Source organism: Alexandromys fortis, unplaced genomic scaffold, assembly GCF_014885135.2.
Source record: "Alexandromys fortis isolate MF-2015 unplaced genomic scaffold, M_Fortis_MF-2015_v1.1 scaffold_1, whole genome shotgun sequence".
Lineage (NCBI taxonomy): Eukaryota > Metazoa > Chordata > Mammalia > Rodentia > Cricetidae > Alexandromys > Alexandromys fortis.
The window spans coordinates 9,422,020-9,437,212 of NW_026067927.1; positions in this window are offsets into that span (position 1 = coordinate 9,422,020).

Here is a 15,193-nt window from a genome sequence, read left to right on the forward strand (position 1 = left end):
ACCAAGCCAGAACATGAAGTAGGATCAAAACCCCTTGTCATTGACCTTGGCTTCTCATCAGTCCTCATTGTTCGCCGTGATCAGAGAGTCCGGTTTTATCCCATGCTGTTTCAGTCACAGTCCAGCTGGCTTTGGTGAGTTCCCAATAGATCAGCCCCACTGTCTCAGTGGGTGGGTGCACCCCCCGTGGTCCTGACATCCTTGCTCGTGTTCTCCCTCCATCTGCTTCTCATTGGGACCTTGGGAGCTCAGTCCAGTGCTCCAGTGTGGGTCTCTGTCTCTCTCTCCATCCATCACCAGATGAAGGTTCCCAGTGATGTCTCTCCTGGTGCCTGGGAGAATTACTTTTTAATTAAAAAAAATATTATTGAGCGCCAGGCAGTGGTGGCACACAACTTTAATAGCATCACTAGGGAGGCAGAGGCAGGCAGATCTCTGAGTTCGAGGCAAACCTGGTCTACAAGAGCTAGTTCCAGGAAAGGCTCCAAAAGCTACAGGGAAACCAAGTCTCAAAAATTGAAAAAAAAATATTACTAGGCTTGTACTTGGTATGTGTGTGTTCCAGAGTATGTTGATGAAGATCTGAAGACTAATTTGTAGACTCAGTCTTCTCCTTTCATTATGAGTCCTAGGGAATTTTTTTTTTTTTTGTTAAGCCCCTCTTACTGGCCCTAGAATGAATATTTATGAAACATTAATATTTGCAATTTTTCCATGAGTTCTCACAAGGGAGTGAGAACTAGACTATCTTCAATATAAAAATTGAATAAAGCTGTTAACATGTTGCTCATTAATTTTATTCTTAACTATATTTCCCAGCACAAATACACACACAAAATATAAACCAAAATAGATGTGCTTATACATAATAACAGCACTATTTTCATTATCTTTAATCAAAACCAAAATCAAATTTTCACACAGAGTATACTAGATAATAAAATAGGCTCCAATATTTTGCACCAATATAAATAACTACTGTAATAAATATTACTGAAGAATTACATCAAATAGCAGACCTAGATACCAAAGGTTGAACAAAATATGTTATGTGATAATATTTGTGGAAAATTTAAATCTGCATTTATATTTTGTGCTCTATTGGTTTGCCAGTATACCAGTTGTTTTTGAAGAGGACAGTAGGAACAAGCAGGGAGGAGGTCACTTCTGAGACTGATGATATACCACTTCATGAGCTGTGGAGAGATGCTTGACATTCGAGTATGCATTACAATGATTCATTAAACTGTCCAATTATAAATTGTATAATTTCACTATGTATTTTTAAATCCAAATAATTTTTAATTAAAAATATTCATAATCAAAATTATGTTAGGGAATGATAACAGTAGTGTAGGGTAGAAGAGCCAAACAAAGAAACCCACTCTGGTTCTGAAACCAGAGTTATGAAAAAAAAAAAAAAAAAAAAAAAAAAAAAAAACCCTGGCTCTGAAACTAGAGCCAGTAAAAGAAGCACAAATTGGTTCTGCAACCTGAGCCAGTGAAAAACAGACTTTACCCCTGAACCCAGGACCAAAGAAACATGCCTTGACTCTGGAACCAGCACCAAAGAAACACACTTTTGCCTTAGAATTAGAGTCAGTGAAAGAAATATGCCCTGGCACCAAAGCTAAAGAAAAAAAAAGCTTAAAAGGGCTTTGAAAGAAACAGTTTGAATCTGAAATCAGGCATCTCTGTGCCCCTCACTAGCTATACAAACCAATGCCAGAGCAGGCAAATACTAACCAATTCCTCTTCCTTCTGGGAAAACTCTGCCTCTAAGAAGCCCTATATAAGCCCTGTACCTATTCAGTTTGTTGCTGCTCCTATTCAACCCTGGTAGAGGCAGGCACTTTCCTGGATTCTTCCCTCCCAATAAATCTCTTGAACAAGGGTTTGGTGAAAAACTTCTTTAGCTGCAGCAGAGCAGGGCTGTAACATTTTTTTCAGGTGAAACTTTCTCCTAGCATCACCAAGTTGTTACAGCTTCACTGGAGAAGTCAGAAGCAGAGCAGAGTGGAGCAGGACAGTAACACTGCCTTCCCCTTGTAGAGCAGGGTTGTTATACCCAGGAGCACCAGAGCCAAGTTGTAACTTTGCTGGGGAAGCCCTCTTCTGCTGGAGCAGAACTGTTACTTTGGAGAAACCTTCCCTAGAGCAGGGCTGTAACATTCTACACTTAATGTGGTCTGTGCTATTCCCTGGCTCCCACCTGCCAGAGCACTCTTCCACCTGAGCTGTAACACCCAATATTCCCTGGTTCACGAATGTTGGGTTCCCTTTTCTTCTGAGCTGTGACACTTCCAAATAGTCCAAGTGAGGGGTGTTTGCATTCCATTACAGAAAGCACAAGATTAAATCATCCATGTTATGGCTGTTAGCTTGATGCTTTTGTGGGATACCTAACTTTGGAATCATGTGTGTCTCTGACTCTTTTGCCTGCTCTTGGGTCTCTTTTCCTCTTATTGGTTTGCCTCGTCCAACCTCAATATGAGTGTTTTTGTTTTGCATTATTGTTTCTTGTTTTATCATGTTTGGTTGCATGTCTCTTGGAGGTCTGTTCTTTTCTGAAGGGAAACTGAGGATATATATCTGGGGTAGTGAGAAAGTGAGGTAAAACTGGAAGGAGTGGAAGGAGGGGAAACTATAGTCAGGATGCGGTATATGAGAGAAGAATCTATATTTTAATAAAAATCACACACACATATATATACATATACATATATATGTAGATAGAGAAACTAACTAACTAACTAAATAAGATTATACTATAGTGGATTGCAGTTTAATCTGTGGCTAAAATTTATTCTCCCTGTTTCAGCAAACTCTCCAAAATATAGCTCTCATTTTTCCCCTATTTTTCCAACAATACCAATCACTACAACAGATATAAGTATTCAGCATATGTTAAATTAATCAAGAAAGATCACACTTTGGATGAGGCTAAAGCCTCTTTATAGATATGAATGGATAAAGAGGAAGGAAGGTGGGTAGTGCTTATGTCCTTTTTATTTCAGCCAAAGATGGCGTGAATGTAGCTTTGTTTGTACATCCTTATCACGCCATCTAAAGTCTCTCCAACACAACAGTGATTGCTGACACAGGGTGGGAGACTGTCTATGGACATTAGAACTGATCATAAACCTTTTAAAGTTTCTGCAGAAAGCCAGGCTGGAGTAAAAATAGCATCGTATTATCTTAAGTCTGACTGATGGGAACAGTTGCATAAAGGTTCCTTGTTAAGCGCATCAAATATTACCCTTTGTGTGACTTTGGTTTAACTTGCCTGTCAGATTAAACTCCATTCCCCAGCTGAGGAGGTGATTGATATTTGAATGTCTGAAGATGTTCTGAGTCTGCTGCCCCAGACATTGTGAATATTTTTGGAAAGAGAAGAAGAAACCTTAGTCTTTGCCATTTGCTCTGTAAATTGTCACAGAAACAGAACTTAGGTAGCTACACAGATTGCACTCACACTTAGTACATGTAGTTGAATTTGAGCTACTATCTGCTAGCCACAGTACCTTTCTGGATATATAAAACTCCCAACATTTTCTTAAACACTATCTCTCTTTGTGGAAAAACTGAACTTTGTTTCTTAAATTATAAGCTTAACTATTTTTCTTTAATTTGAGGGGAAAAAAATAACTGCTTCTTTTAAAACAGAGATGTCTGAAGTTCGTGTTACATAACAATCTTGTAATGTGAAACAGAGTTCAAAGCATGGAATTTTGAGACAGATTAAGTAGGATTTATATCTGTACGTTAAACTTTGTCGTAGATGCAATGACACTAGCCAACAAGGCTGAGTATGGAGCTTCCTTTTCCTTAACTATAAAAAGACGGGGCAGTGTATAGATAGCAGTACTTCTTATCAGTACCCCTGTGTGGAGAAAATGGATATGCAGTAGTAATAATGATGATGATGGTGATGATGATGAGAAATACTTCAAGTCATTTATTTCCTGGCCTGTAGAAGCACTACACATACTCCAAGTCTCTTTGCCTAAGTTCTGTCTGTAAATTATATTCCTCATTTATGGATAGTTTTGTTTTCTCCGAGTCCAAACTATCCTTTTTTTTTTCAATCTGGGAAATAGCATTTAAATTTTTACTTCTATATTTTTGTCCTTTTGAGCATTATTATTCTGTGACAGTGGATGTTGGTGTACCGTTGTGTCTTTTATCTGTCCAGTGTGTAATCAATATTGATCTTTACAGAAAGTAAGAGCAGGCAATGTATGTGTTCCGAGACTGCCTTTCCCTTGAGAGTGGTCCTCTGGACTACCAGAGTCATACTGTGGATCGTTTTCTTAGCAATTCAGAGTTCAATTCCTCATCTTTAGAGATTCTTATTTGATAAGTGAAGCCATGATAAAAATAAGTTTTTAGAACCCAGTCTTATTGTAACTTGTTGTGCCATGTTCAGTTGATATCCCTAGGAGGACTGCTCTTTTGTTGAAGAGGAAGAGAATCTGGGGGAAAGGGACTTGGGGAGGGTTAGGAGCAGTAGAGGGGGGGGACTTCAGTTTGGATGTAACGTATGAGAGAATAATAAAAAAAAGATTTTTGAAACCTTCAGCCACAATTTGAAACTAGAACATCTTAGAAAGGACTATGTATTAATAATGATGTGATCTCCTGTTTGTGAAGCTCCTACGAGATGCTACAAACTTTAAAAGTCAGAAATAGTCTGTTCTCTTATAAACCTGGCTTTTCTGAGGACTTGGAGATCATGGCTTTGAGACTTTTAGGCTGATGTGAAATAAGCAACATGCCATAGGCTCAAAACAAATGGGGCAAACAATCATGTATTGCATTGCAACCTCTAAAACTTTAATTTAAACGATAAACATTTCCCTCTTGTGAGGTAATTTATCTTGCACACTTGTTAATCAATAGAAAGCACATTAATAGAGTAATCACAAAAATCTCACTTACATAAATAAAAGATGGAAAAGATTCTAAATGCATAAACAAGAGGATCATATAATTTGTCAAAATAAAAATATGTAATTTGTGTGGCTAGACTACTGTAGCAGGCTTTCTTGGACTGCCAGCCCCCGAATCCTGACACAGAGATTTATTATTAATTATGAAAGCTCAACCTTAGCTTAGGTTTGTTTCTAGTTAACTTGTTTTTAATTTAAGTTAACCTATTTCTATTAGTCTATGTACTACCCTGAGGTTCATTTGCCTCATCAAAGTACTACTCATCCTTCTTTCCTGCTTCCTCCCTGTATGGCTAGCTGTTTCTCCTTTTCTCCCTGTCCACCAGTCCTGCCTATCCCTCCTCTGTCTAGCTATTGGCAAGTCAGCTTTTTATTAGAAGGATCGATTGCCTTAGCCAGGCAAAGTAAAACAGCATCACGTATTTATAGTTAAATACATACAGCATAAAAAAAGCATCATACTTTTACATCGTTAAACACTTATTCTACAATAGTAACACATGTAGGAGGAGTGTTTGCTTGTTCGTCCCAGCCACCCTGCTACCTTAGCCCTGAGATAATCACACAGAAACTGTATTAACTAAATCACTGCTGGGCCCATTAGCTCTAGTTTCTTATTGGCTAGTTCTTGCATCTTAATTTAACACATTTCTATTATTCTGTATATCACCACAAGGCTGTGGCCTATCAGAAAGTTCTGGCATGTCTGACTCTGGAAGCAGCTCCATAGCATTTCCCTGACTCTGCCCTTCTTCGTCCCAGCAATCAGTTCTGTCTTCTCTGCCAACCTAAGTTCTGCCCTATCAAGAGGCTAAGGAAGTTTCTTTATTCATTAACCAAGAAAAGCAACACACAGACAGAAGGACCTCCCACACCAAACAAATGTATCGCATCTTTACATAGTCAAACAAATATTCTATTCCTCACCAGACTGCTTGTTCTTCTAATCTGATGGAAATACTACAATAAAGAATACTACACATTAATGCATGTGTAGTAAAAGGCAAATGCCTTAAGTCAATTTACCTGCCAATGAGGAGACATGCATTTCAAAACAAGAATTTATTTGGATACTAAAGGAAATGGTGGAAAACCTTAATGACACAGAGAGGGCAAGACAACAACAATAATAAAAGCTGCTCCTGATACCTGTCCCACTGAGAACACTGAGACAAAGACAAGTTATACAGTCATGCAGGGCTACAACATCATAAACTAGGGAATTTCTGCATAGAAAGGAATGCAGTAACAACAAATACAACTCTCCCACCAGCAACGCTTTATTCCCTATGTTTCAGTGTCTTCCCATAGCCCGCAGATCCTGAAAGTAACTTGTCAAATACAGTTTTCAAGATTCAGAGCAGATCAAGGTAAGATAAATGAAGCAGATATTAAAACACATGGGGAAATTGCCAGCTCATTGCTGAAAAGCAATTGTACTGTGGTCAAGGGGCAATACTTGTGCAAACCCATGTGGGAAATATGAGCTTGCATATTAAAGTGATAAAATAGCAAAAGGGAAGGGTGGCTGTGGAGAAATGAAGTTGTCCAGGATATCTACCCTAAGCACAAGTTCCTCTTCATCCTATCACTGTAGTCAGAAATCAACCCAAGAGAAAGAAACCCATGCTAATTATCCTCTTTTGTTTGAGAGTTTCTTCACTTCTCTGTGGCTGCACAGAGAGGCAACAACATCTACTGATGTTTAGCCTCTTTCTTAAATATTTTCAATCTCCAGACTATGGATAAAGTCACAAATTTGGAATTATACCCAGGAATCAAAATTATTTCTTGTATGACATATTTAAATCTGTTGACTAAACACTTTGTGCCTTCTGTGGTGACGATGAAGCTTGAGCCAGGAAAGTACTTAACAATTTTTCAGTAACAATCTTATTGATATAATCTAAATAAGCACTTCAAAATAAAGCTGAACCAAGGGGCAGAGAGCTGGTGGACAGATGACAAGAGATGCTGACTCTCACATTCCACTAGAAAATTGTGGTTTAGAGAATCTTTGTTTTGGCATCCCCACGGGAAAGTTATGATTGGATACCAGTCTCAACCTCAACCAATTTTGACTTTACCCAGAACCTGCAATGATACAATAAGTTAGTATGATATTCTTGGAAAGAAACCTACCTGGATTGGAAGTCAGAAGAAAAATTAGTTGTACTACCAATCCTACCTTGAGGATGTCACTTAACATTTCTGAGGTTTGGATTTAGAGCAGTGCCTGTGGGAGAAGAATGTGAGGTACTTACTGAGAGTAGAGAACTCAAGTCCTATATTGATTTTAATACTGTCTATCGTGTCTCTTCTTTTAAAAAGATACGTGCAGGGAATATAGAAGATTTTCATTAAAACATAAAATTTGCTGCAAGCAGATATCAAATTAACTTGAGTATCCATGCTTCTAACCTTATCTGTCTTGACATATCATTCAAAAAAATAGATAAATAAAACCTCATAGATTGGCAAGCAAATCATACAAGTAGACCTGAAGCTAAGATTTCAGCAGTCAGACTAATATAGACATGCATTCCAAGTCAAAACCATGTGAATTATAAATTATAGTTTATTGTTAACCCCCTGTTTCTGTACGTGCAGCATGAGAAAAACAATGGCTCATATTCTGACACTCTGCACTGATGTGAGAAAAATGAATTTAAAGCATTAAATCTTTAAGCGCAGAACCTAAGACAAAGCCAGACTCAATCAATCCTAGATGCCTTCGTGCAATTCTGAATTATTAATGTCCTAATCAATGTGGTTATTTCTATCTACCCCATGGTCTTCATACATCTTACTAAACATCCCTCTGTGTGTGTGTGTGTGTGTGTGTGTGTGTGTGATGACATTTAAGATAGTCATCAATCCGACTACAGGGCAAGGCCAGCTCAGGCACCCTCCCCACTATTGTTATAGTGATAATTTTTTTGCATTTTATCCTGTTTAGTACTTCTGAAAAAGGGACCTTTGATATTTTTGTTTGCATATTTGTTTGTTTGTTTGAAATAGACAAATCTGTTCTGAGCCTAGACAGTATGAGGCCAAAGAAGTGCAAGGATTCAAGGATGGTTTACACAGAGATATTGTCTGGTCTAGAAAAGACATGGTTTTATTTCACTGTGACACATGATACTAATAATAATGAGACATGTTAGTCCATTTTCTCAACAATATTGATGACACTGTTCGTTTGTAATTACACATGCAAACAGTTGAACAGGGAATGCTTTGGTGCCTGACATTTATTTCTTTCTCTATAGTCCCTGCTGAACAAGTGATTCTTTCAAACTAAAGCAGAGAGGCAAAGTAGATGTTTATATAACGGACCTTATAATACCTCCCCCCACCCCCTGCAACATCCATCAGTTCCCAGCATTAGGAAAGAGTTCAGACACTTCTCCATTCCTCATGTCTATTGATTCTGACATGCAAATAAAGCAGGCTGCCTTAATCAGAGACATATAGAGCTCATGTAGGCATCCGTCCCATCATTTCCCCTCTGGGAAAAAGAGAACCAGACAGTGGGGTCTTCTTCTGGACTTCTGAGACCCCAGGTTGCCTTTTTTGTCTTGTGAGTTAAGATATTGTTGTTGCCTGGATACAGCTGAGCTTGTGAAAATATTCCACTGAGTCGCTATCATGATGGCCATTTTATTATCATGATTTATAAAAGGATTATCTGTGAAAATGGGTCTGGTTTTAATCATGCCCCCTGCAGGAAATGGCCTGCTTTCATTGGTTTGTCTCCATGACAAGCCCAGACATCCTGATATTTTACAACAGTTGGCAGATGCTTTACTGCAAATGATATGCATCCTCCAGAAAGAATTAGTTAACTTTTAATAGCATTAACCTCAGGATGCGTGTGCTACCCACCCCCTCAATCTTATTTCAGATTCTGTCTTCCGGGGCACCAAACTCCCTTCAGCTTTCCTCTAATTCTGTTTTAAGACGGAAGCAATCAACACAAACAAATTGCTTCTATAGTTTTCCACATATGGAGATCTATCTTTGATGTTTCAAAACAAAAGGGTTTCGAGTTGAGCACAGGAGAAGATGCACAGTTTCCTCTTTGTGGTTACACAAAAGGAAGGCGGTGAACACTGGAATGCATCCTATTATTACTCTCAGTGTACTGAATGAACACGACATGCAAGAATAATTTTTCTTTCCTAGATTTCAAACCCCTATCACTTCCCCAAAGGGACCTTCATCTTTATTCCTAGTTGCTCACCATTCAATTTAAGTGATGTTGGTCAGGGACCAGCGAGATTCCAAAATTAGGCTTCACTTTTGATAACTTGTTATTTTCTAAACTAATTCTGCAAGACACAAGTCTTAATCTCTAAAATTCTACTTATTACACAACACAATCTTTCTTTCCTGTAAAAGGAAAATGAGTGAAGAAAGAAAGAAAGAAAGAAAGAAAGAAGGAAGGAAGGAAGGAAGGAAGGAAGGAAGGAAGGAAGGAAGGAAGGAAGGAAGGAGAAAAAGACAGCTCTTTGGGACATAGTCTTAATAATTCATTCTACACATTAATATGCTGTGTGTTCTGGGAAAGTGTATGACCCTACTTTGTATAGATATGTAGAAGGGAATATTCCCTAAAATTCAGATAATCATGGAATATATATTTGAGTAGCATGCACAAAAAACCACTACAAATAACATTTTTGCATATTTTGTTTGTTTTGCTTTATTTCATTTTTTTTTTATTTTAGACAGGCATTCCCCATGTTGCACAGATTGAGTTTGAACACACAATTCTTTTATCCACTGACCCCAGCCTATGAGTGTTAGGGTACCATGTATAGATTTAGATCAGGTTCTTGTAAAGTTCTCTTACGTTATGTTACTGTATCTATATTTGTAGAAATTTTTCTTTAAACAGTTACATTTTAGAAGTATGGTGATAGAATAGTTTCGTAATTTCGATAAATGCCTTATAGTACTTCTTCAGTGATGGAATTTCACTCTTTATCAGTTATAATCTTTAATTAAGCACCAGTGTCACAAGGGTAGCATATTATTTATTCCTAATTATGAAAATCAGAAAGATGTTACTTATTCTAAATTCACAGAACTATGAAGTATTTCAATTAACTTTAAATTTTGGCAGTAAGATCCCGTAAGTAAGAAGATATGCCTACGCCTTACCTAGTTGTCTGTCTCTGACCTTGGAAAACTGAGCGAATGACTCGGCAGCAGAATATATGCTGTAACACAGGCCTTCTCATCCCCAGGAAAGATAGGTTTCCAGGAGGATCTGAGAGCTATTTTTATAAGCACATCTAAAAGATTTTGCACCACTCCTCCTCATTTTAGGAGTTCAAATATCTGAATCGGGTCATCTAGCATGCAATATGCTCAGCAGCTTAATGCGTTTTGTAAGTAGAAACTCTACTTTTAATTAACTAACATTGATTAGCATATCAGTTACTCTAACTCATTACAAACAAATTGGACCAAAAATCTGACCATATGAGCATGAAATAAGCACTATTAAGTTTCTATTTGGATAGAGATTCAACTAAACCCTTATTTCTAGCATTAAAAAGCAAAATTATCTTGAAGCATAACCTAGCATAGAATTAAAATTAAAAGCTAATCTTTGTTTTTGTTTAATACATTTTACTCATGTTTGTAGAATTATCTGATCACCTTAATAGGGATAAAAAATAACCCCAAATGAACTTTACATTCATGAAATAATTTATCAAATGCAAGAAGTACATATTAACAGTTAAACATTTACAATATTTACAGTTTCCTTTAAAAATGAAAGGGAGATTGTAGGTTCACTCATTTTGTTTGGAAAGCACAGACACTGGCAAAGATGAAACCAAGCTATTTTCACTGTTAACTTTCCTGTATACTGGAGTAGCTTAAATGCATGCCCTTCAAAACGTAATTCCTCATGTCATCATAAGATTATTTTCACATTTTTAATTGTGCATACTCATAAAGTACAGTAATGGGGACAGATAACATTTTCTGTACAAATGATTTCAATGATGAAAAATAAGTCAAAGGAAATATAATTAGGAATTTTAGAATTACAACCACCATTATGGGTATACTTTTAACTTTGAAGATTGTTTTAAAAATTATGTCTTGGTATGAAGTGCTAGAGGCATGTTCATTCAAATGCATGTAACTAGAGAGGTCACAGGCATCAGAGATCCCAGGATCTGAGGTTATGAATGTTGTGAACAGCCCTACCTGGGTGCTATGTACTGTATTCAGGTGTGGCTGAACTCTCCAACCTCATTTCGCCGTATGTGTGTGTTTAATATATAACTATAAATTTACAGTTAATTTAAATATATATATACTGAAAAATATATATAAATATATCATGATTTAGTATTAGAAAGGGATTGGCTCATTATTTTTTTTATAGAAAATCTATGGATTATCAAGCACATTATGAAAAGTTTATGCACATCTTCTCATACATGTTAGATAATCTCTATGTTATTGATGATCCCTATAAAATATTGATCCTAGGCAAATACCTCTTGTATTTACTTGTTCATGAAATCACAATAGGAAATAATGTACAGTTTTAACACAGATGCAGTTAATTCAGTATAAAGATTTTTCATATGCTGTCGGCTAAATCTATTGATGGGAGCCCATGAATTCAGCAGCCTACTGTATAAATGTATAGGAGTATCTGAGTTATGTATTATTTCGTACATGTTTAGATTTCTCTCAGTTTATCAGTCTCTATGAGCTTTTGTCCATTTTTTTTTTTGCCTAGAGTTTTCAAGACACTCTTTTCTCATAGCGTTTCCATATCAATGAAAATTTGTTGGTGTGAAGATTCCAATACTTGTTTTACACAGTTGGTACTCTAAGTAAGAGGTACATTTATACATAAAATCATGATTTACCATCAGGTTACTTTTTATCAATAGATTAAGAAATGATTAGAGAAGGTCATATAGAGAAGGTCTCGGGATATTTGGTTTACTCTTCAGGTTGGAGTTAAATGTTATCTAAGAAAATCTGAGTAGATTTACTTATTCTAGAGCTGAACTCTCATTATTCATGGATAATAAAATTGGAAATGCTGAATTATTTTAAACTTTTGCATGAGAAAAAATATATGGTTTATAAAACCATGCTTTCCTACCTTTTCATTTGTGTATACCTGTACATATATGCACTTGGTCATACTGAAAAGCACTGTTAAGAGTAAGTACACATAAGTAGAAAGTAGTAGGATTTTATGCTTTCAAATTAATAATAGTAATAATTTTTAAAGTATCAAGCTAAATTTTATTATTTTTTATTTGTTAATGTATATATATATACACANAAGTTTTTAGTGTTGATCTTTATATATAAAGTGCCACAATCATGAAATTTATTTAATCCAGAATCATGAAGGCATATTTACATATGGCATCAAAGTTGGCTTAGAAGTTAACTGTCATCTTAAATGTCAAGCTTGACTCATTAATTTCCTTGTCAATAAAATATAACACACACATAATTTTTTTCTTTATTCTGAAAGTACCATGAATTATAATGTCTCTGTCCATTTATAATTTGGATTATTAAGTGTAAATTAAGATTTTGATGTTTCTAGAAAAATTTCCAGTTTTTGCAAAGATCACATTTATACAACATGTAATTAACCACTATGTTTTTATTGCATTATATTTTTATACATAAGCCTTTTATAATTTCCATTATTGAATTTTATACTTTTGAAGAATTTGTTTTGTTTTTAATTTTTCTCTGTCTACCACTTCTAATTTTTTCATTTATAGAAAATAAACCGTTAAAACAAAAATAGATAAGATTTGATCACCAATCACATACCAGACATGGACACAAGCACATCAGAGAGCAGTATGGGCTTGATCTTCATAACCCTCCTGGTGAGACGAGTGTAGCTTTCTTTTTTGGATAAACTAGCTAAGTGAAGCCCCAAAAGTTTTCTAGACTGATGGGTGTTGGCAGAGCTTCACTTTGAACATGACTTTCAGTGACTGCAAATCTCATTCTTTCCACACTTGCTATACCACATGCCAGTGGTCACAACACCTTTTATATTTAATGTACCAGTCATAAAGAATATCTAGTAGATTTTATTCTCCATTTTCTTAATAAACGCCAAGGCCTGCTACCTAAACCAGATGGAATCATAAATCAAAATCACCATCGGAATTTGGTCACGTTTAATTGGTTAAATTAATGAGAAATCAGAATAAAAGCTAAATCTTTAACTTAGAAATTCATGTGGGCTGTCAGTATTGGCATACAAGAGATTTTTCCTGCTTCTAATGGAGAAAAGTTCCCTTTGTCAGGTTTCTCTCTCATTCCTTGCATTATAGCACCATGCTGGTCCTGCACCATCATTAATAACACTAATGCCTTCCACATGACAACAGTCTATCTACTAAAGGTGGCTAGGAATGGATCTATGACCCACAGAATCCACAGAATGTAACATAATATGGAACAGCTTCGTGGATAATTTATCTCATATTTTAGTCATCTGTGGAATTCTGTCGCCAGAAATCTGAGTTCCCTGCAATAGTGACAGTTGGTGTTTATTATCAAGATTATGAACGCTTTGAATGGTCCAGCTTGTGATTCATTTGGAATGATAAGATAGTTAAGAAAGTCCTACAAGTCTTCCACAAGCTGATTCTTTGAAGTCTAAGCACAGCGTGTCCTTGTGCCTGCGGCACCCCCAGATACTCATCACTGCACAGAGCAAAGTGCATGCACATTTACTGATGCCAGTCGTTACTTCCTGGGTTCAACTATGATGAGAAATTTTCAGCCATGAAACTTTCTTTAGTCTCATTTGAATTGTAATGTGAATGCATTGGAAATGTATCTTCGCACATAGGATTTTCTTCTGTTCCTAGAATAAGTCTGAATTTCTGCAGCCTCAGTATAATTACACAGAAGGCATATATGAATACACGAGCCTATGATTATCCACAAACTTTGGAGATTTCTAAACAACATGTGCATAAATCTTAATGTGGTTACACAGGGGTAGGGGGCGTTATCTCTTACAATGAGAAAGGAAGATGAGGACAAGCCAACCATCAAGAAAGCAAAGACTGAACAAAACAGCTCAGCTTAACTTAAAGATACGAAACTTTTGCCACATGGGCTCCTCAAGGTTCAGCAATTTGTACATCGAGCTCGTTCCCTTAACCTATTTAAGCACTGTGATGAGTATTCTGAGACTGCGCCTCATTCTTTAGCCATCACTTGTTATGTTTATCTCTTCTGTCCTTTGTGTCCTTTGAGGCACTTGAAAAACCTAAGGCAATAACAACTTGTTATTTTTTTAGTATTTACCGTAGCCACTCTCCTTTCCTCGGCACGTGTTTTTCACAGATTTCTCAACACCCCCATATCCTATCATCAGATGACCACAGGCTAATCTTTCAGTTTATTACATTTCCACATTTTCATCATTTTAAAGATGATTTTGTCTCATATGGCAAGTGAATAAAATGACATATGTATTACAGAATTCATAAGAAATCAAATAACCCAAATGCATAGCTCTTAATGTGGAGCCTGGCACAGGCCAAGAACTTCCGGATGACAGATGATGTCTATGCTTTTTTAAAAATTGATTTATGAGTATTTTAAAAAGCAATTTTTTTCTCATTTTTCATACCAATCACAGTCCCCACTCCCTGCCATCCTCATGCTCCCTTTACCTTCCTCCCCAACCCAACCTGATCCACTCCTCAGAGAAGGTAAGGCTTCCCATGGGGAGCCAGCAAAGTCTAGCACATCACTTTGAGAACAGACCAAGGTACTCCCCACTTTATCTAGGCTGAGCAAGATATTCTTCAAAAGAGAATGGGCTCCAAAAGGCAGTTCAAGCAGTAGCGATGAATTATGGTCCTACAACCAGTAGACCCGAAGACTGCTCCCACCATCCTATGGTCACTCCCAAAGGGCCTAGTTTGTCCCTATGCTTGTTGCCCTGCTGTTTGGCCAGAGTCAGCGAGCTCCCAGGAAAACTGTTTTAAGTGGGTATCCCCACATAGTCCTGACTCCTTTGCTCATATTATTCCTTGCTCTCTTCGACTGAATTCTGGGAGCTCAGAATCGTGCTGTATTGTGGATCTCTGTATCTTCTACCATCAGTTGCTGGATGAAGGTTCTATGGTGACAATTAAGGTATTTATCAATCTGAAAATAAAGCCAGGCTAGTTAAGATATGCTCTCCA